General features: G+C 49.0%; 1 long non-coding RNA gene across 1 annotated transcript in view; it reads left to right on the plus strand.

Moving 5' to 3' along the window:
- Positions 1-21,682, plus strand: part of LOC144334986 (uncharacterized) — a 40,828-nt gene extending 19,146 nt beyond the window's left edge. Inside the window, exons 2-4 of the long non-coding RNA XR_013405331.1 lie at positions 6,133-6,250; positions 18,286-18,535; positions 19,911-21,682. This is a non-coding gene — a long non-coding RNA (uncharacterized LOC144334986). The remainder of the gene's footprint in view (positions 1-6,132; positions 6,251-18,285; positions 18,536-19,910) is intronic.
- Positions 21,683-23,692: the final 2,010 nt, after the last annotated feature.

Raw genomic sequence — 23,692 nt, forward strand, 5'->3', positions numbered from 1 at the left:
ACAGGCCTTCAAACCCCTCATTTCTGCCTTATAAGTGATTAGCTAAACTGCCTGTTCCCACTGATCAATCACCTCCCACCTTGAAATGGTTCTTCGTGGTGCAGTTGCGCCTAGGGGGGTGGACTTGTCTTTGACTGTTGCCTGCCACAGAGGACGGTTAGGATGGGCAGGAAAGAATTCTCTGCTACAGGTCTGCATTCCAGGCTGTTTCCAGAAGTGGGAATTCTTGTGCCCTGGAGTCTGGGGATGGATTTCTAGTGTCCCAGCTTCAGGTGGAGTTGAAATTGCGTGAGGCAACCCACCACACCCATTTGGAGCCAGGAACTAGAGCCATTTTTAAAGTGGCAGTTTCTCCATAAGATTACCCAAAAATGCTCAGCACGTTTCTTTCTTTCTCATATACATTTGGCCATCTAAAATGGGAATGGTGGTTTTTTGAAGTATGGATGTAGTTTTAAATTTTGAGTATTGTAAACCTTAATGTAGCTTCTTAAAATGTTTGCCTGATTATTTGGAGATTTACTAAACCTTTGGAGTGGTAATCATGAATTGATCTATATGACTTTGCTTTCTATGATGCAATGAAAGTACTCTAATGAAAACCTCTGCAGTTGGGTCAGCAGGCGATTGGCCAAAACAAATTCTGCTTTTTGGGTTTCTTTAACCAAACAAGGGAGTAGAGTGTAGGCCGAAGTGGCAAATTCATTTCAGAGCACGCCAGAGCCCTCAGTGATTGAGCAGCCTTCTCAGGTGAACGTGTAATGTGCCGTGAGTCTTGGCAAGCCTGGCTACTGATGTGTGCACGTGACATCACAGAGCCACACCTAGGAAGATGTGGTTTCTGTAACAAGCTTTGGAAAACCAAAGTTCAACTTAAGTATCCAACTTTGTTATAGAAGAAGCTTAGATCAGATGGCCAAAGACCTGATTGTTTCATGGTTGAGACATGGTTATAAAATTGCCCTTACTTGGTGCCAATCAGTGTTGGTCCACAGTGATACTCCTCCAACCTCACTGAATAGTTTGGAGACTGATATGAGACTGTGAAAATCTCCTTAAGGTGAAAAGGGCTCTGGGGCACCCGGGAATATCCGCACACCCGTGGCCATTCCCCTATAAGGTGGAAAGGACGGCTGGGTCACGCGGGAGCATCCGCACACCCATGGCCGTCCTCTTTAAGGTGGAAAGGGCTGCTTGGGTGCCCCGCAATATCTGCTCACCCGCGGCCATTGTTCCTGTCCCCCTTTCTGCTCAGTCACCTCTGTGTTCCCTCATTCAGGCTTTGGGACACTCATGAACAGCTCGTCCCCTGGGCTGGTGAGGAAGGAGTGGGAGGTTGTTCTGAGGCTCTGTCACTGTCTGCCCTGTCATGAGCTGGGGAACGCAGTGGCAGTGACCCTGGAGGAGTCTGGTCAGTGAGGGCTCCGGCAGGAAATGCTGAGGCTTGAGATGGCTCTGCCAGTCGTAACCAAATGTCTTCCCTCTTATTTCCATGATTCCTTCTAGTTCTGCACCTTGCACTGCAGAGTCTCTGTGTGTCTATAAATATACATGAGTTACGATACAGGTGTTTCTTTCCCCTCTGTCTGGGGCTGGGCCCAGGGAGTGAAGTGCAAGTCCCCCTTACTGCTGGATGCCCACCAGCACGAGGCACTGCCTGCCCTGCTAACGAATGCCTACAGCGAGTCCTGGAAGCCCCCTTCTGAGCACCTGGCCTGTTGACGGTGTATACGGGAGACAACTGAGCTCCCCTTGCCCCACGCTGAGCAGAGACTGGGGAGGCGGCGGTAGCACTGCCCCCATGGTGCATCCTTGGTGCATGGAGGAAAGTGTGTTCATGCTTAAAACACAGCTCATCCTCTCAAAAGCAGGGTGAGAACCACATTTACTTCTGGAATCTTAAAAAAGGGCCCGTCTCTTTGAGAGAAGAACGTGGCATGTATGTGTGTACCTCCATTGTTTTCTTTGAGACAGTTTCCCTCTGTCACCCAGGCTGGAGTGCGGTGGTGCGATCTCACTGCAAGCTCCGCCTCCCGGGTTCATGCAATTCTCCAACCTCAGCCTCCCGAGTAGCTGGGACTACAGGCACCCGCCACCACGCCTGGCTAATTGTTTGTATTTTTAGTAGAGACGGGGTTTCACCGTGTTAGCCAGGATGGTCTCGGTTTCCTGACCTCGTGATCTGCCCACCTCGGCCTCCCAAAGTGCTGGGATTATAGGTGTGAGCCACCGCGCCGGGCCGTATGTGTGTACCTCTTTACAAGTCTTGCCCGACCTTTGCATTTAAAAATTATTGAAAAACTTAAGGATGTAACTGACAAGAACTTTATAGGTTTCTCCAAGTAAAAATTTGGAAAAGTTAAGTGAACCCATAGTGTGTTTTACTTTTATGAGTCCCACACTTGGATTTTTAAATGTGGGCAAAACATCTGTATGTTCTTCAGCCTGATTTCCATGGAATCGTGAATGAAACGTGCTGAAGTTGCCATGCGGATTTTGTTATGTGGCGGTGACAAGTGGGGCTGGTCATTAAACAACTGGAGGGATCCCTGTCCTTTCTGTGCTCCTGTTGGACACTAGGCACGTGCTTGGGTGTTTTCTGTGCGTGTGGACAAGATGAGGACAATTTCCAGATTCACATGGTGGTATCTTCTCCCTTTTCTGTTAAGACGTGTCTTCTGCTGCTTGTACATAGACCAAGTGTTTCTTTCTCTTGCCTGTCTATATAAACACTGTTTAACAAAAACTGTATTGTAGACATGTGAAGCTGAATTCCACATGATCAAGCAGATAGAGATGACTGAGTATACTGTGTTGTGGAAGGAAGGTTTAAAATGATTTTTAGCTTTTTCCCTGAAATAGGGAATAATTTTAACTTTTTCCCTGAGATAGGGAATAATGAAATGGGAAAATAATTAAATTTTCCCATTTAATTGTTAGATTATATTTAATTATTAGATTATTCATGTATTGCAAGGGAAAAAGGAACTAGATCACCCCATGTACCCAAATGAAAATTTAAAGGGTATGGGCGAGTTCATTTGAACTCCTTTAATTTGTTTTTGTTTGTTTGTTTTTGACAGTCTCACTCTGTTTCTCAGGCTGGGTGCAGTAGTGCAATGACAGATCACTGCAACCCCAACCTTCTAGGCTGCAGGTTCAGGAGTGGTCAGAGGAGGCCAGAGGAGGCCCTTGTGATGCGAAGCTAAACGTTTAATGATGGCGCTGCTAAGTGCATGAGCCGCGTCAGCCCAAGAGTCTGGGTAGGAGGGAACGGCGGGGTGGAGAGAAGACTGGACAGATAGGTGCTTTCCTCGGCCCCTGGGAGCACGGTCAGGTCCATGCTCAGACCTCCTGGTTTCTTCCACATTGCCATAAATAGCAAGGGAAGGACTCGGGGCACCCAGGGACCTCAGGGGTATAAGCTGTGTCCTCGCGTGGCCCCAGCTGTGGCCAGTGATGTTGTTCTCTTTAACCTCAGGCTTATTTTGTATAAAATCACAAAGGGACAGAAGTAGTTCAAGGGCCTCTAAAGACTTACGTAATTGTTAATAGGCCTACTTTTAAGCTTTCTTATGTATTAAGAGCAAATCATGAAACAAACTCATTTCTGTTTGAAGAAATCTTTACGGTTCTCATTTTTGTGGCAAGCAACATTGATTCTTTGCTTAGTGAGCGTTAGTGCCCTCCTGCCCAGTGCGGTTGCCTGGCGTGTCCTCGCACACACCTCTGTCCATTGGTCTCCGTTCACCTTTCCGTCTAGAATTGTAGGAGAGGCGCTGGGATCTTAGGGCTAGAAAGAAACTCTGAAGACCACTTTTAGGGGCGGTTTTTAGTCAGGGCTCTCCAGAGAGACAGCCAGCCGGGTGTGCGTGTGTCTCCAGGGGGAGGCTTGCTGCAGGGGCTACAGAGTCCAAGAAGCCCCAGAACCCACAGCCTGCAAGCTAGAGTCCTGGGAGGGTGTGGCTTGAAGACTTGAGAAGTGGAGGGTGCAGATCCCACCCGGGTCTGAGGAGCTGAGACCCAGTTGCACGGGCTGCAGAAGACAGATGTCACTGGTCTATCAGCCAGACAGGTGGAGTGAACCCAGTTTTCCCCACCTTGCTGTTTTACTCGGGCCCTGGGTGGACAGGGTGGTGTCCCCCACACCGGCGAGGATGGGTCTCCACTCAGTCCAGAGGCAAACATGCATCTCACCCAGAAATAATACAGAACCAGCCATCTGGGCACCCCGGGCACGTTCAGGTTGATGCACAAAACCAACGCCACGCGTGGCCCTGAGGTCTGCGTGTTCGCATCACTCCACGCACATTGCTCGGTCATCGTCTCGGTGAGTTTGTAAGCTCGTTGTGTGGTTCTGGGGCTCTTTGTCCCGGGTGGTGGTGGTGGTGATGACAGGCTCCCCATTGCCCCAGATCAGGTATGGAAGGTGATGGCACCAACGGCTCCTTGTTTCTCAGACACTGGAGCGGGTGCTCTGTGCAGCCAGTTCCACCTGCAGCAGCATCTGTTCCCTATGCCGATTCCATTCGGAGTGTGCGCCTCCCTTCTGTTGAGGGTGTAGACTTCTTTCAGGGAAGAACTGTGTCCTGTTCGCCTATATCTCCTGTGGTGTATCTCATGGCTGAATAAGTAGCTATAGTATATCTTGGTGGCTGAATGATAGGTTCATTGGAAGGAAAACTTGATACTTTTTTTTTTTTCGTTTTGGGATGGAGTTTTACACTCAACGCCCAGGCTGAAGTGCAATGGCACGATCTTGGCTCATTGTAAACTCTCCCTCCCGGGTTCGTGATTCTCCTCCCTCAGCCTCCCAAGTAACTGGGGTTACAGGCGTCTGCCACCATGCCTGACTAATTTTCGTATTTTCGTTAGAGACGGGGTTTCACCATGTTGGCCAGGCTGGTCTTAAACTCTCGACCTCAGGGGATGCACCCACCTCGGCTACCCAAAGTTCTGGGATTACGGCCATGAGCCACCACACCCAAGAACTTAATACCATTTTTTTAAAATCATAATGGGCTTGTTAAATGCTTACGTTAATGTTTATTTTTAAAAATGTTATCTGTGACCTTTCAGCTTTTCATAGCACTTCTCGTGTGAATATTTTAAAAAGGCCCTTTACTCGTGGGGGAGAAGCAGTTATCCCTTTCAGCAGAGGGAGATGGAGGAACAGGCCCTGGTGGGTCTGAACACAGGCAGTCACCCCAGCCTTGGTGCTTGCTTAGGTCTGTTCTCCGTTCACCGTAGCGCATCCACTCTCATTGTCAGCTTAAAAATAAGCTTTTTCCTCTTTCTAATCAGAACAGTTAGTTTGTTAACCATCACGTTAAGGTATCGAGAATGATGGCTTTCAGGCCTCAGATATGACACAAGTAGTAAATGCAGCTGACCCTGAACAACATGGGTTTTGAGCTTCGAAGGATCACTTATGTTAATTATTTTCCAACCAAACCCTTACTGAAAAAACCTGGCTTTGTAGAGGGCTGACGTTTCCTACACGCGGTTCCATAGGGTGGCCGCGGAGTCCTGTGGATACGTAGATTTGGGTAAACTCAGGGGGTGTTCTGGAATCCATGTCCCTGTGTATACAGAGGGACAACTGCAGCTTTTTAAAAGTTTGTGTCCTGCCTTGTCCTAAAAAGGCTCCAAGGTGGATGCAAAATTATTTCATCCTTTTGGTTTTCTTGGTGGGATATTGATGTTTATTCTTCAGTGTCTAAAATCCTCAGTGAACAGAGTTAGTGCTTCAGGAACAAAGCCAGTCTGGAAACACATATTGAGATATCCACCTTTTCTTCATGGTTTCACAAAAGGCCATGATCATATTTTATTCGGTTGAACTGTAGGAAACTGCCAATATTTGCTGTTTTTGGCCTACAAAATGGCAAGTTCGTACGATATTAAAAACAAAGGCTCCCTGGATGGGGAAAATAGGAATCGGTGAGAACCTGAAGTTGTGTGTCATGGCCTCTGAGTCACAGGTACATAAACCTGCGTGAGGGGAAGTTGGCTGTACAGTATTTTCCTTCTGTTTTGAGACTGTCAGAAAAAGGAAAGTTCCATTGCGTTGGGTCCCTTTTCCTCACTTTTGCTGCAGAGGGGACTTGCCATTATTCCTCTTCTTTCCAGTGCCCAGGAGGCTGATGCCACATAGAAGACCTGCAGGTCGGTGGATGTGAAACAGGCAGCGGACACGTTGTGCACCTTGGGACGCATCTGAGAAGTGCGTGCTTGCAGCAGGTCTGAGGTGAGGGCGTGTTCCATCTCCTCTCCCTTCTCTGGCTTTGCAGGCCTTTGAAGTTGGTCCTGGAAAGTGAAATTAGTTAATGCTGATTAGCTCCAGGTCAAAGCCTGGGGGCCGAAGAGACCCGCCCTTCACTCGGGGTGTGAAGCATTGGGCCTTCCCATCAGGAGGCAGCAGGGACAGGAGAAAGCCCCACATGCCCTCCAGTTCCCTTATGTTGAAATTTTTTGTACTCGGCCATGCCAGGTCATTTGGGAGGTAAATGGGGGGTTCATATGGGGGTGTGCAGTATTCTTAGGTGTCAGGTGTGAGAGTTGAATTTGTAGAAGCTGTGCGGATAGGAAAGGGCCTGGCAGGGAGTGCTGTTTACACGGAGCCAATTTAACGCGAGGTCTGTGCTCTGCCTGGGTCCGTGTCTGACCAGTGTCTCCCAGTCTGCAACAGGACGTTCATGTGCCTCGGTGCCATCGTCCCACTCTGTGTAGACGTCTGAGGATCTGTGCGCGGCTGCTCTGTGAGAATGAGTTGTGATTATGAACTGAGAAACAGTGAACAAACCCTGAATTGGTCAGCACTGGTTCCACGGCCACTTCTGCCGTGGTTGGAGTCATTCATAATAAAGTGTGCTGGACTCCTATGCAGAGCTCTGAATTTCAGAGGCCCTTTAACTCGGCAGCTAACCAGCCGCTTCCTTCAGAAGACATTTGAGTCCCCTTTACCTACCAGGGTGACCCTGGGAGTTTGAAGATGAGTGAGACAAGCCCTCCGTGTCTTGTGGATTTTACTGTCCAGAGGGGAGACAGATGTGGATGGTGAAGGGGGCCCTATCAGAGGTCAGCCAACGTCAGTTTGATTTCTTCAGCACTTGCTGTGTTCAGGCGGTGCCCTGGGCCATGTGCAGAGCATCTGGGGACACTGCCCATAGCATCCCAGGCACAGCTAACATCTGCACCATCTTCATACTTGGCCTGAGTTTTGGGGAAGTACCGAGGACGGCTTCTGCCCTTGCTGGAGAGAGTTGGAAGTCAGGGCAGCCCTCCACAAGGAGATGATCACCAGCTGATTCCTCAAGAAAGAGAGGTGGTCCCCACATGGGCAGAGCAGGGCAGCATGCACAGACCTGGGTGTGGGGTTTGGGGCATGTGCATCTGAGTGGGGTCTGCTGGGAGACAGCAGGGGTGAGGTGTGAAGGCAGTTGGAATTGACAGGATAAATGATCACTAAGGCGATGCTGGGAAAACAAAATTGGGACTCTCTGGGGTAAACGTGGACTTAGGGTGACCCTGGGCATGGGTGTTTTCAGGCTCTGAAGGCAGAGATTTAGGAAATTGGGGCAGAGCCGAGCCCTAGATGAGGATGAAGACCACCCTTGGGATGTTGAATGAGACAGGGGTGGAAACCCAGTGAATGTCGTGGGGTCAGTCCAGGAGGAAGGCAGCAGAGGAGACCGGTGTCCTCAAAGGCCCCGTGGGGCCTGCCTCTCAAAGTGCTGGGATTACAGGCATGAGCCACTGCTCCCTGCTGATACTTTTAAAATTTCTAAGCTACTCTCTCTCATACCCACTCCCGTATTTTTTTTTTTTAGACTAGGTTTATGGCTATATTTTTTCCAAGGGAACCAAAGAGTTACCTGTTTGAAGTACAGATAACACCGTGTTTAAAAACCGAAAATGCCAATTTGCATAGAAGTTTCGAAATACCCAGTTGTTTTGAGCCTTGCATTGCAGTGTCACTACCTGCTCTTAAATTTCTACACTATGTATAGATAGTGAGGCAGGGACGGCTCGTACATCTTCAGGTTTCGATTCTACTAACTTGGGCTATATTTTCATTTATTTTGGCACATCTGTGGGTGTGGCAAGCAAAGCCAGGGTATTTGTTTTGAAGCTTGTCCAATAACAGTTGGGAAGATTTTCACATTTTTAGAATTTTCATAGTAATAGTTATAATTTACAAAGAATTTAAAATTGTGTAGTCATTATTTTGCTTTTTTCTAGATATGCCCTGAAACAGGGTTGCTAACTATCATTCTACATCACAGGATTCAGAACAGTACCATTTTGAGCAAAAGCCTGTAATCGAGGAATTCCGCCTAGTCAGTTCACTTTAAACTTGTTTGAAAGGTTTTCTTTATCCTAGTTGGCACCTGTGACTATAGTTTGTTTTCACTGCTGAGGAATATTCCATGATGGAAAGCGTAATTCATCTGTTTTTCATATCGGTGGACATTTGGATTATTTTGGGAGGGTGTGTATGTCTATTCAGCCTTCCTTTTTTCAGGATTTTTTGTAGAAGATAATGTAACAGTGTAACATCCTCTGCTACGGAGCCAACACGAACCCTGATGACAGCCACACAGACTCACGCACAGACTCTCAGGCCTTGTTACCAACGCACAGAACCATTTTCTTAAGTTGAAACCCAGTAGCAGAACCTGAAGCCATGTGAGCGGGTCTTCCAATATTACACTTGGAATTCACTTTTTATTACTATGTCTGCTGATTAGGAAGCATATCAATTATACAGAAATCTGAGAATATAAAATTATACGTTTATGACAGAAAAAAACTTATTTAATATTCCAGAACACATGGCTATGTTTTTCCCTCATGGCCCACCACTGTTTTCTTTGCTTGAAATGGGAAATGACACTTGAAGGCGGTTTTCTAGCAACTGTTAGACTGGCATAGTTCTTCAGAGACAGAGGATGTAAAGCACATGGAGAATTTCTGTTTGTGGAATGTGATTTCCCGGTCACCTCATTCAGGCTGCCGCCACCTTCCCCTCTGGCCGCCTGCACCATGGGACGTCTGAGGAGGTCCCTGTTTCATCCTCTGGAAATTCTGAAAAGGAAGGAGAGGAGGGCGTGCAGGGTGTGGTGCATTTGTGTTGGTCCTTCCAGCTTTTATTTGGAGTCTCGGCTGCCTTGATGGTTCCTGCCTTTATGTCCCTAGCTCGTGGCTTTGTCCTTGTGTCTAACTCATAGGCAGACCGATGGAAAGGAAAGTTGTATTCAGCCAACAGCTTGATCTTATTCTCAAGGCTCAAATCGACTGGGTATTTGGAGACTTCTGTGCAAATGGGCATTTTTGGTTTTTAAACACGGTGTCTTATTTGTACTTCAAATGGGTAACTGATTCTCTTGGAAAAAAATGTAGCCATAAAACTGGTTCTTTAAAAAAAAAAAAAAAAAAAAAAGGGAGTGGGTGTGAGAGAGTGGCTTAGAAATTACACCAGTAATGGTTGGGCCTGGTGGCTTAGGCCTGTAATTCCCGCACTTTGAGAGGAGGAGGCAGGTGGATCCCCTGACGTTAGGAGCTTGAGACCAGCCTGGTCAACATGGTGAAACACCGTCTGTACTGAAAATATGAAAATTAGCCAGGCATGGTGACAGGTACCTGTAATCCCAGCTACTTGGGAGGCTGAGGCAGGAGAATCACTTGTACCCGGGAGGCAGAGGTTGCAGTGAGCCAAGATCACGCCACTGCACTCCACCCTGGGCGACAGAGCAGAAACTCCATCTCAAAATAGGAAGAAAAAAAAAACCCCGGTAATGGAAACCTGATTGCGTCATCTGTGATGGAGATGGCAGATTATTTCATTTTTAGTGACAGGATGAATTGGATATGTTTGCAGTATTGATCTTGACAAGGGAAATGGTGAGAACCAAATGTGCCTCCCAGCTTGGGCCTCGCCGTTGGCAGAAGACCCTGGCGGGCAACAGACTGGAGACTTGGAGACCGAGGGGAGAATTCTCACGCCTTGACGCTGGTGCAGTGTGTGCTTCTGGACTCCTGCTGGAGGGAGCGGCCCCTTTGCCTTGCAGGCTTTGGTGCTGTGGACACCTTAGGACCTGCCCCTCCTGGCACACCTTTGGGTGTGGCGAGCAGTGCCAGGGCTGAGGCACAGGTGCTAAGCCTGGAATGTGGGACGGGAGAGGCCGCACACGCCGGCAGGCGTCTGCTCCAGCAGCCCGGGGTTTCTGCAAGGGGGCGGGGCATTGGTTTTCCTCCTTGAATTTGGGTGAGGAGGGTGTCCTGGGGTGCTGTGGCTGCACTTGTGTTGCTCTGAGGTCAACTTGTGGCCTCGAGTCCCTGTCCCTCTGCCAAAGTGAGGGTTTGCCCATTTTCAGGTCAGATTTCCCTTGGGTCTGGGTCTCTAGGAGTGGGGCACATTCGAAGGGGGCGTGAACACGGTGGACGTGCGTGGGCCTCTTCCTCTCCCCTCAGCTCCTGGGTTGTGTGTGAAGAGCTGCCCAGCGGAATCACTCTCCAGCCTGGTGTTTCATTCACCAGAAATCGTTCTCACTGTGGACTCTTGAGTCAAATGTAATCCAGGAATGGAACGTGCTGTTGCTGGATGCCACACACAGCATCAGGAGCTTAGTTGGGGATTATATGATCTGACCCCACATCTTAAAAGTAAAGACTATAGTTGTCAGGCGTCTGAGCCCAAGCCAAGCCATCGCATCCCCTGTGACTTGCAGGTATATACGGCCAGATGGCCTGAAGTAACTGAAGAATCACAAAAGTGCAAATGCCCTGCCTGGACTTAACTGATAACATTCTACCAGAAATAAGTGAAAATGGCCGGTCCTTGCCTTAAGCGATGATTTGTGTGTGTGTGTGTGTGTGAAATTCCTTTTCCTGGGTCATCTTGGCTCAAAAAGCTCCCCCACTGAGCACCTTGTGACCCCCCCTCCTGCCCGCCAGAGGACAAGCCCCCTTTGACTGTAATTTTCCTTTACCTATCCAAATCCTATAAAACGGCCCCACACTTGCCTCCCTTCGCTGACTCTTTTCAGACTCAGCCCGTCTGCACCCAGGTGAAATAAACAGCCATGTTGCACTCACAAAGCCTGTTTGGTGGTCTCTTCACACGGGCGTGCATGACAATAGTTAAGGGGATACTGAAGTCTTTGGCAGCTCCAACAACTTTTTCAGTTTGTGTCAGGACATTTTAGGCAGAAGGAAAAGCTTGCTTAGAGAATCTTACAGAAATGTTTGGTGCAGTGCCATTAACTCGTGGAATAAATGTGTAACTTTCCATGGAGGCCCTCTGGAAAGAGATGCACTTTGAGTGCACCCTGGCCTGCTCGCTCCAAGAATCGGCCGTGTCACCCCGCTTTCCGTGGGTCTGTATGTGTGCGTGGTCCATTGCCCTGCACTGTGGCCATGGAAGGGAAGATGATCTGGAATGTTGGCGACAGTTATCGGTGTGTGTTGATGTGTGCTGCTTTCTACAGGGGAGAACATTTCTGTTTAATAAACATCTCATCAGGATGATGACTGCAAGATATTTGAGTCTCATTCAATAGTGTCTCTGGGTTCCTTCTGTTTTTAATCTTTCTAGCACTAGGCAAGTGAAGACATGGAAAGTAAAAACTCATCGAACTTGTAGAGACATGGTGTTGTGTAGGAGCAGACTGTAGCCTCTGGCTCTGTTTTTAAAGATTGTAGTAAACCTCTTACCTGGCATGGTCAGGTTGTAAATTATCTTGTTTAATCGAAATGTGTATGAGTCAAAGCTGGCGCCTGCAGTGTTGATGAAATACCAGATTTTAAGGGAATATTTCAATGCGCCGTAAGATACCAACAAAGTTCCTCACTGAGGTTCGGCGCGGGTTCGGAGGAGCTGGGCCTTAGGTCACCGGAGTCGTCTCTGGGAGCAGATGTTCAGTGTGGGCATTAGTCACTTAGCCTTTCCAGAGCCGAGGAACAGCTCTCTGTGATGGTTTTCGGAACCTGTATTTAGAGTCAGTTTGTCCCACTTGACTCGAAGTTGCCGCGCAATTTCAGACCTTTGCCTCCACCGTGCGCTCGTTTTCTTGTCCCCTGATAACTGCCTCAGTTGCCCCGGCCTGACATTTGAGCCTCGTCGTTCATGGACGCAGGCTCCATGGTGGGGCCAAGGCCGCGACTCCGGCTTGCACAGTTCCGTGCCTCTCACCATGGTTTATCACATCACTCCCAGGATCTCCTGTTTAAAGGAAGAGTGTCCCTTTCCTGCAGGCCCTGTGTGGTGTGGAAACCACTCCTACCTACCTTTCTCCCGTTTGAACTGTACCGTGAAGCTATTTCTGTCCTAGCCAACCGTCAGAATTTAAGGAACAGTAATTTAAGTAACTTACCACATGCTTCTCAGCAGTTCTTTATGAATTTCATTCTGTTGTGAAATTATTGCAGTTTTCATGGCTATGCTGGTCTCAGGTTGTGGCCCTTGAAATGAATTGCCTTCCCCATTGTGGATTAAGGTTGTGCCTGGGAGCTGTTGAGGCCTCACCTCTGCTTAGGGCAGTGGCTTTGGTTTCCTGACAAGAGAAATAATCTTTTTTAGAGCATTTCTAATGTGGTTTTTGCTTCCAGACAGAATTACTTTTTTCATAGAGACAGCCACTAAAGTCATAAATTATGCTCAGGACGGACACACGGGTCAGCTGACAGAATGAAGTCCAGACCAGATCCAAAGAGGCAAAAGCAGTTCAGTGGAATTTGAGTCTTTTCAACAAATGGTGCTGGAATTATGGGATAGCCGTATGCAAAAGAGTGAAAACAGGGAGAAATTTCTGTATGAAAATTAAGGTGGACCATAGCCCTGAATGTAAAATACCAAACTACACAACCTGTAGAAGAAAGGGAAATTGTCGAGACCTAGGGTGAGAGCTCTTAGCCATACCATGATGCATAATCAAGGAAGAAAACAAGTAGGTAAGACTCATCAAAATTAAACTTCTAATATAAAAGACACCCCTAGGGAATTGAAGATACACATTTTCGATAGATGGGGAGAAGATGTCTATGAACCATGCAGCCGTAAAGGACTCGTATCCAGAATGCACAGGACTCCCACGGCTCATGACAGAGAACAAACCACCTGACTTTAAAGCGGAAGAGACCTGAACAGATGCTTCGCTGAGAAGGACTAGGGGATGGCCCGAAAGCATCTGAAATGACCTTCAGCGTGACTGGTTGCACCGAGATGTGCACCGAAGCCGCAGTGAATTTGTTCACACCCCTGCTGGAGCGCCTGACTAAGGTCTTCCGACAGCCCCAGGTGCTGGTGAGGACCGGCAGTCGGGACTCCTGTGCGATGCTGGGGTTCAGCATGGTGCAGACAGCTTGGCGGTTTCTTATAAAACTGAACTCACACAAATGTGGGGCCAGGTGACCCCAATCCTGGGTATTTACCCTAGAGAAACAGAAGCTGATGTTTAAGAAAAACTGTGCCCAGATGTTAATAGCGCTGTCTATAGTTGCCCAAAACAGGTTACAATGTGCCACAGCCATACGTGGAATAATAAACACCCAGCAGCCCCGAGGCCTGGCTGTTGATCACAGAACACCCTGTGTGCACCTCCAAGCACGATGCCCAGGAAATCATGATTTTGAGTGTTTTGCCACAACACTCGCAAAAGAGACCCAGGGGATGGGAGGACACGGAGAGGGTGGTTGCTGGGAATGGGAGGGTATGCTTATGAGGCCCCGTGAGTGGGTTTGGGGCTGTTGGACTGTTCTGCTTGTGTGATGATGATTGTGGGAATATGTGTGCCGAAATTCACAGAACTGAACACTGTCCACTTTACAGTAATTTTTAAAAAGTGGCAATATGTTCATTTTCAGGACTGTTTTTAATTGAAGATGGAGTTTGCCGATGATTCATTAGGGCAAGCCTGTTTCAAGAGTTGGTAGACGATTAGAGGCTTGTCTCAGGGCCCTTGGGTTGGGTTGGGTTGGAAAAGCCTTCCCTGTTGCGGGCAGTAGCATGGGGCATGGAAAGGATATTGGCAAGGAAACACATAGAATCCTTTGAGGAAACGTGTGTTTCTAACTTGCTATAAGATAGAATTGGAAATTGTAACGGTTTTGTTTCCTAGAGTCTTGGTAGAATAGGGAAGACAGTGTAATAAAAGCTAATTTTGAAATGAAGAATTTGAAAGATTTCAACAGCAGTAGCTCTAGGAAGTCACCCTGGAAATGTTTTCAAAGATGTTCAGTAGCGATAGCTCTAGGAAGAGTCACCCTGGAGTTGCTTCTTGAGCATTGGTTTCCTGGCTGTATCTTCCGACTTTCATTTTTGAGTTTTGCTGTGAGTTGCGGATGTGTGGGAATAGCCATCCCCAGGTGTTGGGTAGGAGTGGCCTTGCAGGGGGTTGCATGTGCCCTGAGGCCTGAGGCACTGTTTCCACCTAGCTTGGAACATGGGGACTCTTGTCAGTGGCTGGAGTAAGAGTACCAGCCTGGCAGGCTGGGGGAGCCCTGGGGTGGTCTGGGCACTGTCCTCCCTGCCTGCAGGATGGCAGCTGGAGGAGCTTGAAGGCTGCCTGCCTCGTGGCTGTCAGCGCAGCAGCTCCTCCTGGCCCTGGAGCAAGCTTTGGGTCCATGAGTCTCTGTGCCAGGACTTGCCTCCTGGGACCTCCGCCACTGTCCTGAGGGCCCTGGTGCCACTTTCCCAATGGGACCCAAGCCTCAGGCAGCTGCGACCCCAGATTTGGTTGCTTTCCCTGCCGTCTCATTCCAGCACGAGTGCTCACCTCACTCAATGTAGAGCCTCAGGTTCCTTCAAGATCCCCAGAGACGGAATCTCCCAATTTTACAAGATAGTTGGCGACAAGATTTGAGTGGCACTGATTTAACTCGGCTTCCAGAGTTTAAGTTCCCAAGACACAGTCCTGCTCCTTCCCTGGCGTCATCCTGTGTGGCTGGTGTGGATGTGGGTTTTCCGGAGGGGGGGGGTAAGGCAGGTCAGCAGCAGGGGGATGGCTCATTATTGATCACTCCATGCCTTGAGGATAACTGGGATTAATGACCTTTATAGGGCTGTAGGTTTGGGGTGTGTGTGTGTGTATATATATGTGTGTGTGTGTATATATATATATTTAAACGAGGTGGACACGGTTATCACTGCATTTTTCTGACATGAAATGTGGAGAGCAGAGGGTTTAGGAAACTCCTGAAGCCACACTGTCAGTGGGACCCGGGCAGTCTGGCCTTAGACCCTGCACTGTTTGCCCCTCGCCATGCTGTCAGCAGACCCGGGTGGTCTGGCCTTAGAACTCATGCTGGTTGCCCCTCCCTGCCACGTTATGGGATTTTTCCTGTCTCTGGGCAGCATTTGATAGCTTGTGAACAAGACCAAGACTTACTATGAGTGGATTTGCCATTATCTGAGATCCAGAACGTTTCCTGGACCTGGCGTTGCCGATGTCACGTAAGGGGAGGTAAAAACGTTTTCACTGTGGTCATTGGGGCTCCTGAAATGGTGTTTTTCCCAGTGAAAATTTGCTCATAAAAATCTGTTAACTCAATACTTTGTGAACAGGAAGAAGTGTGTTGGGCTCTAGTTAAATGTCGCAGAGCCACAGAAGTAAATGAGGGCACCTTCCGAGCACAGCCTCTCTGAGGAGGCCAAGGATGTTTGCCTGGAGGTTTTGCCGTGAAGCAGGACTCGGGCAGGGCTGGTCTGCCTGGAGAGGCCTCTGCCAGATGTAGGTTAGTTGAAGTAGTTGAGGGGTGGTGGCGTGAAGTCAGTGGTCCCCGAGGAAGCCCCTAGCAAGGCCGATTTCCGTGGGATGGAAGACTGCCGTTCAGTGGCTGTAATCCTGGCTTCACGGGTCTGACATACAATCCTGCACTTGGATTCTTGGATCCTAGCCAGGTCAGATGGCCCTGAAAGGACATTCGGACTGTGACGGCTGCACCCATTCTCAGCATCTGTAGGGTCTCCTTTGTATGTGTGTGTTTCCATTTTCTTTCAGCACAATTTCTCTCTCCCAGTGAAGTCACGAGAAATAGAAGGAAACATGGAATGAAGATGTGATTGAGGAAAGTGTGGTATGGTCTTTGACCTTATTTTGCTTTTGTTGGTGCTCAAGAACTGCACCTGACCTCAGAGCTGAGCGTTTCTGCCAGGAGGTCCTGCCTTTTATCCTACCTCGAGGCCTGTTGAGACACTCCAAGAAGTTTCGTTAACAAGTTGCCTTCTCCTTTTACAGCAGTTGGATATATTTGCAGCAAAACAAAGGAATAACCCCCCCAATATGGTGATGAAATGCATTTAAGTATAGATAGCATTCAGTCTTGAAGGGCCTGGGATTTTAATCATCTTTGGGTCATGTAACAAGTGGTGTTGGTGATTAAAATCTCCTGACAGCTTTGTTCTGCCACGTTCCTCAGTTTTGAATGATGATCTTCCTGGTTGTACCTTGGAGGGGCGTTTGTGTCAGTAGAGAGCAGAGTGGTGGTTCCCAGAGGCTGGGAAAGGACAGAGGTGAGGCCCCTGAAGGTCGCTGGTCTTCCTGGTTTAGGGGCTCAGCCACCTTCCTGTGTCCGTGTAAATTATACCCAGGATCATTTTCACTCACCCCACTTTAGTTGAGCATTGGAGCTTCAGGATGTGTGTGCCCACATCACCTGGGCTGTGATCCTGGAGTTGGGTGAGACATTCCCAGGTTTATAGAATTACTCTGAGATGATTGAAAACAGAAGCACTTGAGGCATTCGTAATGCTATTTCTTGAACATAACTTAGGTGCAGTTCTTCAGAAACATTTATCTGAGGAAGCATCTATAATTTTTGTTTTGTGCCACTCAGTGCTAGAAAGAATTGTGCAACACTCAAGTGAGTGGCATTATTCCTCTCCCTCCACCATGCAAGCAAGATTAATGGTACCTCTGGCTCCCCTCAATCTTCTCGCCTGCAGGGCGCCTGGCGTGGCAGTATGCTTTCTTCTGTCTTCTTTTTGGGGAGAATCAGTCGTGTTTGTGTGTGCTGCTCAGCTCAGCCTGGTGCGGTTGTGTGGGTGAGGAGCTTGGTTGCTAGGTGACCCTCCCAGGCCTGCCTCCCACCTCCCTAGGCCTTGTTCTAAACTGACAGATAACCAGTGTGTTTTGGGAGAGGACAGCAGCAGGGTAGGAGAGAGTTTGTTCACAGTTTCTCCTCGCACTGATGTTTGAGCCTTCATCCAGCCTGGGCGCTTCTACAGAGCTGCCTTTGTGTGTTGCAAACCACTTCCTCCCAGTAACCGTGCTTTCAGAGGTTTGGAAATGTGACTTAACTCATCTTCAATTTAAAGCATACTATTAAATTTTAGTGTTGAAATTGATGTATTTTATGGCCTTTATTTGATTTCTCTTGTTTTTTTCCCCCATATGAGACATGGCATCTTAAGGGAGACAGCCTGGTGTTGGCCCTCTTTCATAAGGATGGAAGTGAATTCTGAAAGCCCTTTATGTAGACAGCAAAATAATCAGGGAATCGTTATTATAGCTATGCCTGTCCATGTAAAGCGAGCACGACTCATAAGCAGAAAAAAGTGCAGCCCGGGGGCAAGGGGAGCCCTAATGCTGCCTGTGCCTCACCTCCCTGCCATGAGGAACGAAAGTGCAAGCGCAGGTAGTTGAGTTAGCCTCCAAGCCCAGCCTGTGCCCCCCTCACATCCCTCTGCTTCTGCAGGGGCACAGGCCGTGCTGCCACCCCTCGCTCAGTGCCACGGCTGATGCGTCAGGAACAGGGGTTACTGTCCGCCCCTTGTTCAGTGCCAGGGATGATCTGTCAGGATCCCTCGTGCTCATCTGGTCCTCATGTCTTCATCACCAGCCTCCTGCTGGTAACGGGCTTATTACCTTGGTATGGGTAATAACATACCCATACCAACGTATGTAATAACATACCCATACCAACGTATGTAATAACATACCCATACCAAGGTGTTGTGGGGCGGTGCTCAGTCCTCCGAGGGAGGGAATCGGCTCTTACCCGATTCATATTCAACAGGACCGGGGAATGTGTTCTTGTTCCATGTCCTGGTTGCCAGGAAGTCCTTGCCCTGGACCCTGTAATGCCCGGGGTCTTCCTGAGAAACGCTGGTGGCCACTGGAGCACAGCCCGGCCCCCTCCAGTTTCTCTGCTTTGTAACTGCTCTTGTGTTTAGCAGGTCTTCCAGGACTTAGACGCTGCTTGGTGTGAGCCAGGTTTTGTGTGGAAAGAGGACAGATCCGAGCCGGCAACCAACCAGCCCAGAACCATCTTTTATGCTTCCAGATTCTGTGGCCAAAAACTTACCCGTGGACATTGAGGGTGGTGCATTTCTGCTCCAAGACGTGTGTGGACTCAGCTGGAGGGATAGAAAGGACGTGGAGCCTCTTCCCTCCTGGCCTGGGCTTGGACCTGCTGTGTAGGCTGTCAGTGACACCAGGGCCCCTTTGTGTCACAGCGGCCTCGGGTTGCTGGCACTGCCCCAGGATGTCCCAGGCTTCATGACGTCCAGGCTCCCCTGGCATGGCGGCCTCAGGTGGGTGGCACTGCTCTGACGGACGTCCCAGGCTTCATGATGGTAGGGCCTCCTTGTGCCATGGCGGCCTCGGGATGGTGGCACTACCCCAGGGTGTCCAAGGCTCCAAGGCAAGTGTTCCGTCCAGCGAAGGGAAGTTGTACTGTAAGGTCTAGTCTCGGAAGATGCCTGGGGTCCTATCCTTCAGAGTGGTCCTACACTCACCACAAATCAAGCCAGGGGAGGCCCTGCCAGAATTTGCAGCTGTGTTTCAGGTCGTCCCACAAGACCTCTTTTATTTTGGGTTAGTCAGGTATATAATTCTTTTTCTCTTTGGTTATTTTAGAGACAGGCAAAAAACAAAAAAAAAAAACCTTTTTGTTGCCCAGGCAGTGGTGTGAGCACGGCTTACTACAGCCTCAACCTCCCAGGCTCAAGCGATCCTCCTGCCTCAGTCTCCTGAGTAGCCAGGACCCACAGGCACATGTTCCACGTGTCCCCATGCCTGACTTGTTTTTGTATTTTTTGTAGAGATGGAGTTTTGCAATGTTGCCCAGGCTGGACTCGAACCCCTGGACTTAAGCAGTCCAGCTGCCTCAGCCTCCCAATGTACTGAGATCACAGGCATGAGCCACCGTGCCTGGCCAAGTGTGTTTCTAATTTCAAAGTTAAGAGGACCCAGAGTCAGTTAATGACGTCTCTACTGGAACATGCTGCTTATAGTGCATTAGGAAAAATCATCCAGAACTTGGAAAAGGGGCTGGACAGGCACAGCCCTTCGAGGTTGTCTGATGAACCCCTGGGGTCTTTAACCATCTGGAGGGATGGACCATGTCAGACTCACTGTTGTCGACGGGCTGAAGCCCAGGTTTCATGAGGTTATGTGTCGGCTTGTAGTACTTTCTCTGGCAGAGATGCGAGTGACTTCTGCTCAGTGAGAGGCCAATCTCAGGGACTTCATGGCCTGAGGGATGGCAGCCTGTTTGAGCTGATCGAGCAATCTCGCACTACCCTTATTTTCTGAAACACCTATGAGTGACTTCTCACACGGTCTTTGAAGCGGCTTCATGCCCGCGCTCCTTGGTAATTGGAATGATTTTTTGACCCCTCGTCCCCTTTCTTTGGGGTGTTCCAGTCTCAGTTCTCATGTGTTCTGCTTCTACGGGAATTTCTGAAGCTGCTGAGTGTAGAAAGCACTGAGGAGGCTGTGCTTCCACCCCTGTGAGCCTTCCAGGCATCATCCTCTCCCCTTGGCGAGGTGGTGTCCATGGCACACCGAGGAGGCTGTGCTCCTGTCCCCCGTGAGCTTTCCAGGCGTCCTCATCTCCTCTCCAGGGGGACAGGAGGAACCTTTCAAACCCTTCTTAAACTTGTTTTCATGTCTTTGTTTTAACAGATTTCTTTGCATCGTCTCCCTTATCCAGAAGTGATTGTGAACGCTGAGTTATTCACGGGAGTCAAGAAACCACACGCAGCCCAAAGTGACGTTTGTTTCCCTGGAATGATTTGTGTGTGTTCACCTTAAAATGCAACTCAGTAAAACAGGTGTGTTTTGAGGAATGACTTTAAATTACCCAGGTAAAAATGTGACAGGTAAATTTCATTGTCTGTGCGGGTGTCCACAACCCCCTTCTGTGATTGCGTGTGAGTTTGTGACTTGTGGTTATTTTTGAAGAAAGAAAATCTGTGGCTGAGGACTTCAGAGGGTGTGCTGGGATTGTGTAGGGTGGACATCGGGGGCTTCAGTGTGTGGCTGCCTTGAAGAGGTTCAAATTAAGGCTGAGAGTCCCTACTCCAAAATGCTCCGAAACCTGAAACATTCGGAGCTTCCCCATGACACTTGAAGGAAATGCTTTTCGGAGCACTTTGGATTTCAGGCGGGGGATGCTCAACTGGAAATTGAAATATTGCAAGACCCTTCTGGCCCCAGGAGCTTGGATAAGGACATGGAGGGGGCCTGTGCCGGGTGTCCCTGCAGTGTGAGGCAGCCTGGGCTCACCGGACTGGTTTTTGTAGGAGCCACAGAAGGGAAAGAGGGTCAAAGTGGCCACGTCTGACTCCTGAGAAGTCTGGACCAGAAGGAGGTGGGCACAGCGGGCAGCAGTTGAGTCCCCAGTGTCCGGGGCTCCTGTCCCTGGTGGAGTTGAGAGCCTCCTCTAGTTGTGGCCTCTCCCCTGTCAGCAGCCACTGAGGCCTGAAGGGAGAGAGGGCTGGGGAGAGGAGGGAAGGATAGGCCTGCTTCTGGAGAGGGCCGGCGTCGGCCTGTGCTAGCCTCGTGTGTCACTCCTGCGTCCAGGGTGCACGGCCATGCCTTGTGGTGTAGTGCTTCCCGGGATGCACAGTACTCTTGTCTGCAGTAACGGCTTTGTCTCCGACCCTTGGAGGCAAGTTACCTTTTTCCCCAGTGAAAAGAGGTAAAAATATCTTACAGAAATGCATTTGTTCTAATGTCTATTTTCCGATAAGACATGGTCGCTTAGGCTACATCTTCGGGAGGTCAAGGCAGGAGGATCACTTGAGGCCAAGGCTTTGAAGACCAGCCTGGACAATATAGCAAGACCCCATCTGTATAATAGAAAAATTAGCTGAGTGTGGTGGTGCGTGCCTGTGGTCCCTGCTACTCTGGAGGCTGAGATGGGAAGATCACTTTAAGGCTACAGTGAGCTGCGATTGCTCCACTGTACTCCAATCTTGGCGACAGAGCCAAGACCCAGGCTCAGAAAGAAAAGTAAAAAAAAAAAAAAAAATCCAGAAATGTCATTTTCTTTTTAAATCATCCCAAAAGAAAAATCGGTTTTTTCTAAGAATGTAAAGGGAAACTGATATGATTGTTTCTCCATTTCAAATATTTACAGTAGTCCGTCCACATCATCTGTCACCTCTCATCTCATTAGAGAGCAGCAGGTTTCTTTGAGGTTAGTGGTGTTTCTCTGTGTCGCACCTTGGAGAACAGCCAGCATGAAACCTCTTACCACGATCGTGTGCATTGTTTGTAGTCCCAATTAAAATCCTCTCCAGAGACGCCTGTGCTGCTTATTATAGCAGAACTTTGGTTGTGCTGAAATGTGCATTCAGCTAATGGTTTTAAGTTCATATCTGAGATAATGCTGTATAATTCATGAAGCATATGGGATCAGTAATGATTGAAGATAATTCTGGCTGATATCATTTAGAGGATATTTTTCACTTGAAGTTAAAACTTCCTTCGCGATAGTCATTTTGGGATTCATTTAACTATGTGCTTTATTTCATAGCTCAAATTTTCATTAGTCATTTCATAACACAGGATTTTGAAAGCAGATTTAGCAAAATCTTTCTAACAAAATGTTTGCTTATGACGTCCCAAGGAACAGCACTCAGAATTGCTGGTAACCGTGGTTATGAGAGAAGTCACTGATGGCTGATGATAGAAGTCACTTGAACGGGAAGGGCTGCTTTGTGAGGCAGATGGGGTTTGAACCCCGACCCTCCTGATACACCAGCCCTGACCCTGGCCTTCTCTCCTCTCCACTGGGAGATGAGAAGGGTGCCAGCATCCACCTCACAGGCCGTCCTGAGTACCCGGGACTAAGGGCTTGTGTTTCTCTGGCAGGCGGCGCAGATGTGGGGGCTTGACGATATACACACTGCAGGCTGCCAGTGTCGGGGTAATCCAGTTTTAGTCATAAAGGTTGAATTTGCTTTGCTCCCCTGCAGACCAGGTGCGGTGCTGCTGTTGTAGCAGGTGTGTGGATCCTCTTGGGTGGTCCTCAGGTGGACAACGAGTCACCGATTCAGATTCCCAGTGTTAGATGTGAGGGGACCATGGACCTCATGTGTTCAGAGGGGAGGAGTAAAAAGCTTCCCTTGTAATTCCAGGACTGTCTATCCCAGGAATGCCAAACCACTGGCTTTCACCTGACGCCATCGTAGGTGACACTATGGAAATGAGGACTCATGTTCTGCACACCTGAGCCCAGTACCCATCTCCCTTCAGGGCCGTGGCCGAGCCCTCTTGATTTCGCTGGGTTGCCAGCCTGGGGATCTGTAAGCCCAGTGACGTCTCTGGTCTCGGCCCCCGCTCCCCGTGGGGACAGGAGGTGGCTTCAGGAGGCTGGTGATGAATGCCTGAATGAAGCCGACTTGTGACTGCAGTTCTGTCTAAGGGCCTCCCCGGGTGTTAGATGTCAGTAAATGACACCTGTGTGTGGATCTCATATGATGAGAGAAACAGTGGGGGAAACCAAAGCTTGTGGAGTCTGCAGGTTCTGGACTTGGGGTTGTGTGCACCTGTGTACTTGGTGAGGGGTGTGATGCCTGGAATGAGTGTGCACATGTGTCATGTTTGTGCGTGTGTGGTGAGTGTATTTAGCAGGTGTGGGTGGAGTGAACATGTTCATGTGTGTCGTATGTATTTGAGGGTGTGTGTGGAGTGTGTACACGCATCATATTTGGTGAGTGTATTTGAGGGTGTGTATGGAGTGCATACATCCGTTTGCATGTATAGTATTGGGTGAAGGGGTGGCATGTGTGGAGCCCGGCTCGCCTGAAGACCCCGTGATGGAAAGATGCACCCCTCTGCCCGGAAGGAGGTGAATCTTTGCGGCCCTCAGGACGCATGGTTCATCTCTATATAAAGGCAGAGTGTGAAACGCCGTGGAGGCTGAGAGAAGCGATGTGGTTAGCAAGTATGAGTGAGACGTTTGGGGCTTGTTAGCACCTGGCGTGTGTGCAGCAAGCTTTGTTATCTGCACACGTGTGATCCTTAGAACCCTGGCGTGTGGAGCCGTGAGGCTGTCGAGGGCCCCAGCTCCTGGCAGGCTGAGGAGTTCCCTGTAACCACCAGGAGAACCGTGATTGAAGGCTGTCACTCAATCCCAAGTCCCGAAAGGGGCTCCTTTCAGAGAGGAAAACACCCCTAGAGCCTCGGGCAGAATTCAGCGATTTTTCATATAATGTTACTTAGGTTTCGCAAACATGAAACCAAGAACATATTTCAGAATGCTTATGGTTCTTTTGTAACCATGGAAACAAAGTAATTTGCAGTCGATGGACAGTTTGCAGAAGCTGAACTGCCTACATCATGAGCACGGCGCTCTCCCTACCACCCTGGGCCTTGCTCCAGTTTGCTGGGGAGGCTTTGCAGGGCCTCTTGGCTGGGATACCTCTCCCATGTCCCATGTTGCTACCCCTGGTCAC

Source organism: Macaca mulatta, chromosome 15 (assembly GCF_049350105.2).
Source record: "Macaca mulatta isolate MMU2019108-1 chromosome 15, T2T-MMU8v2.0, whole genome shotgun sequence".
Classification (NCBI taxonomy): Eukaryota; Metazoa; Chordata; class Mammalia; order Primates; family Cercopithecidae; genus Macaca; species Macaca mulatta.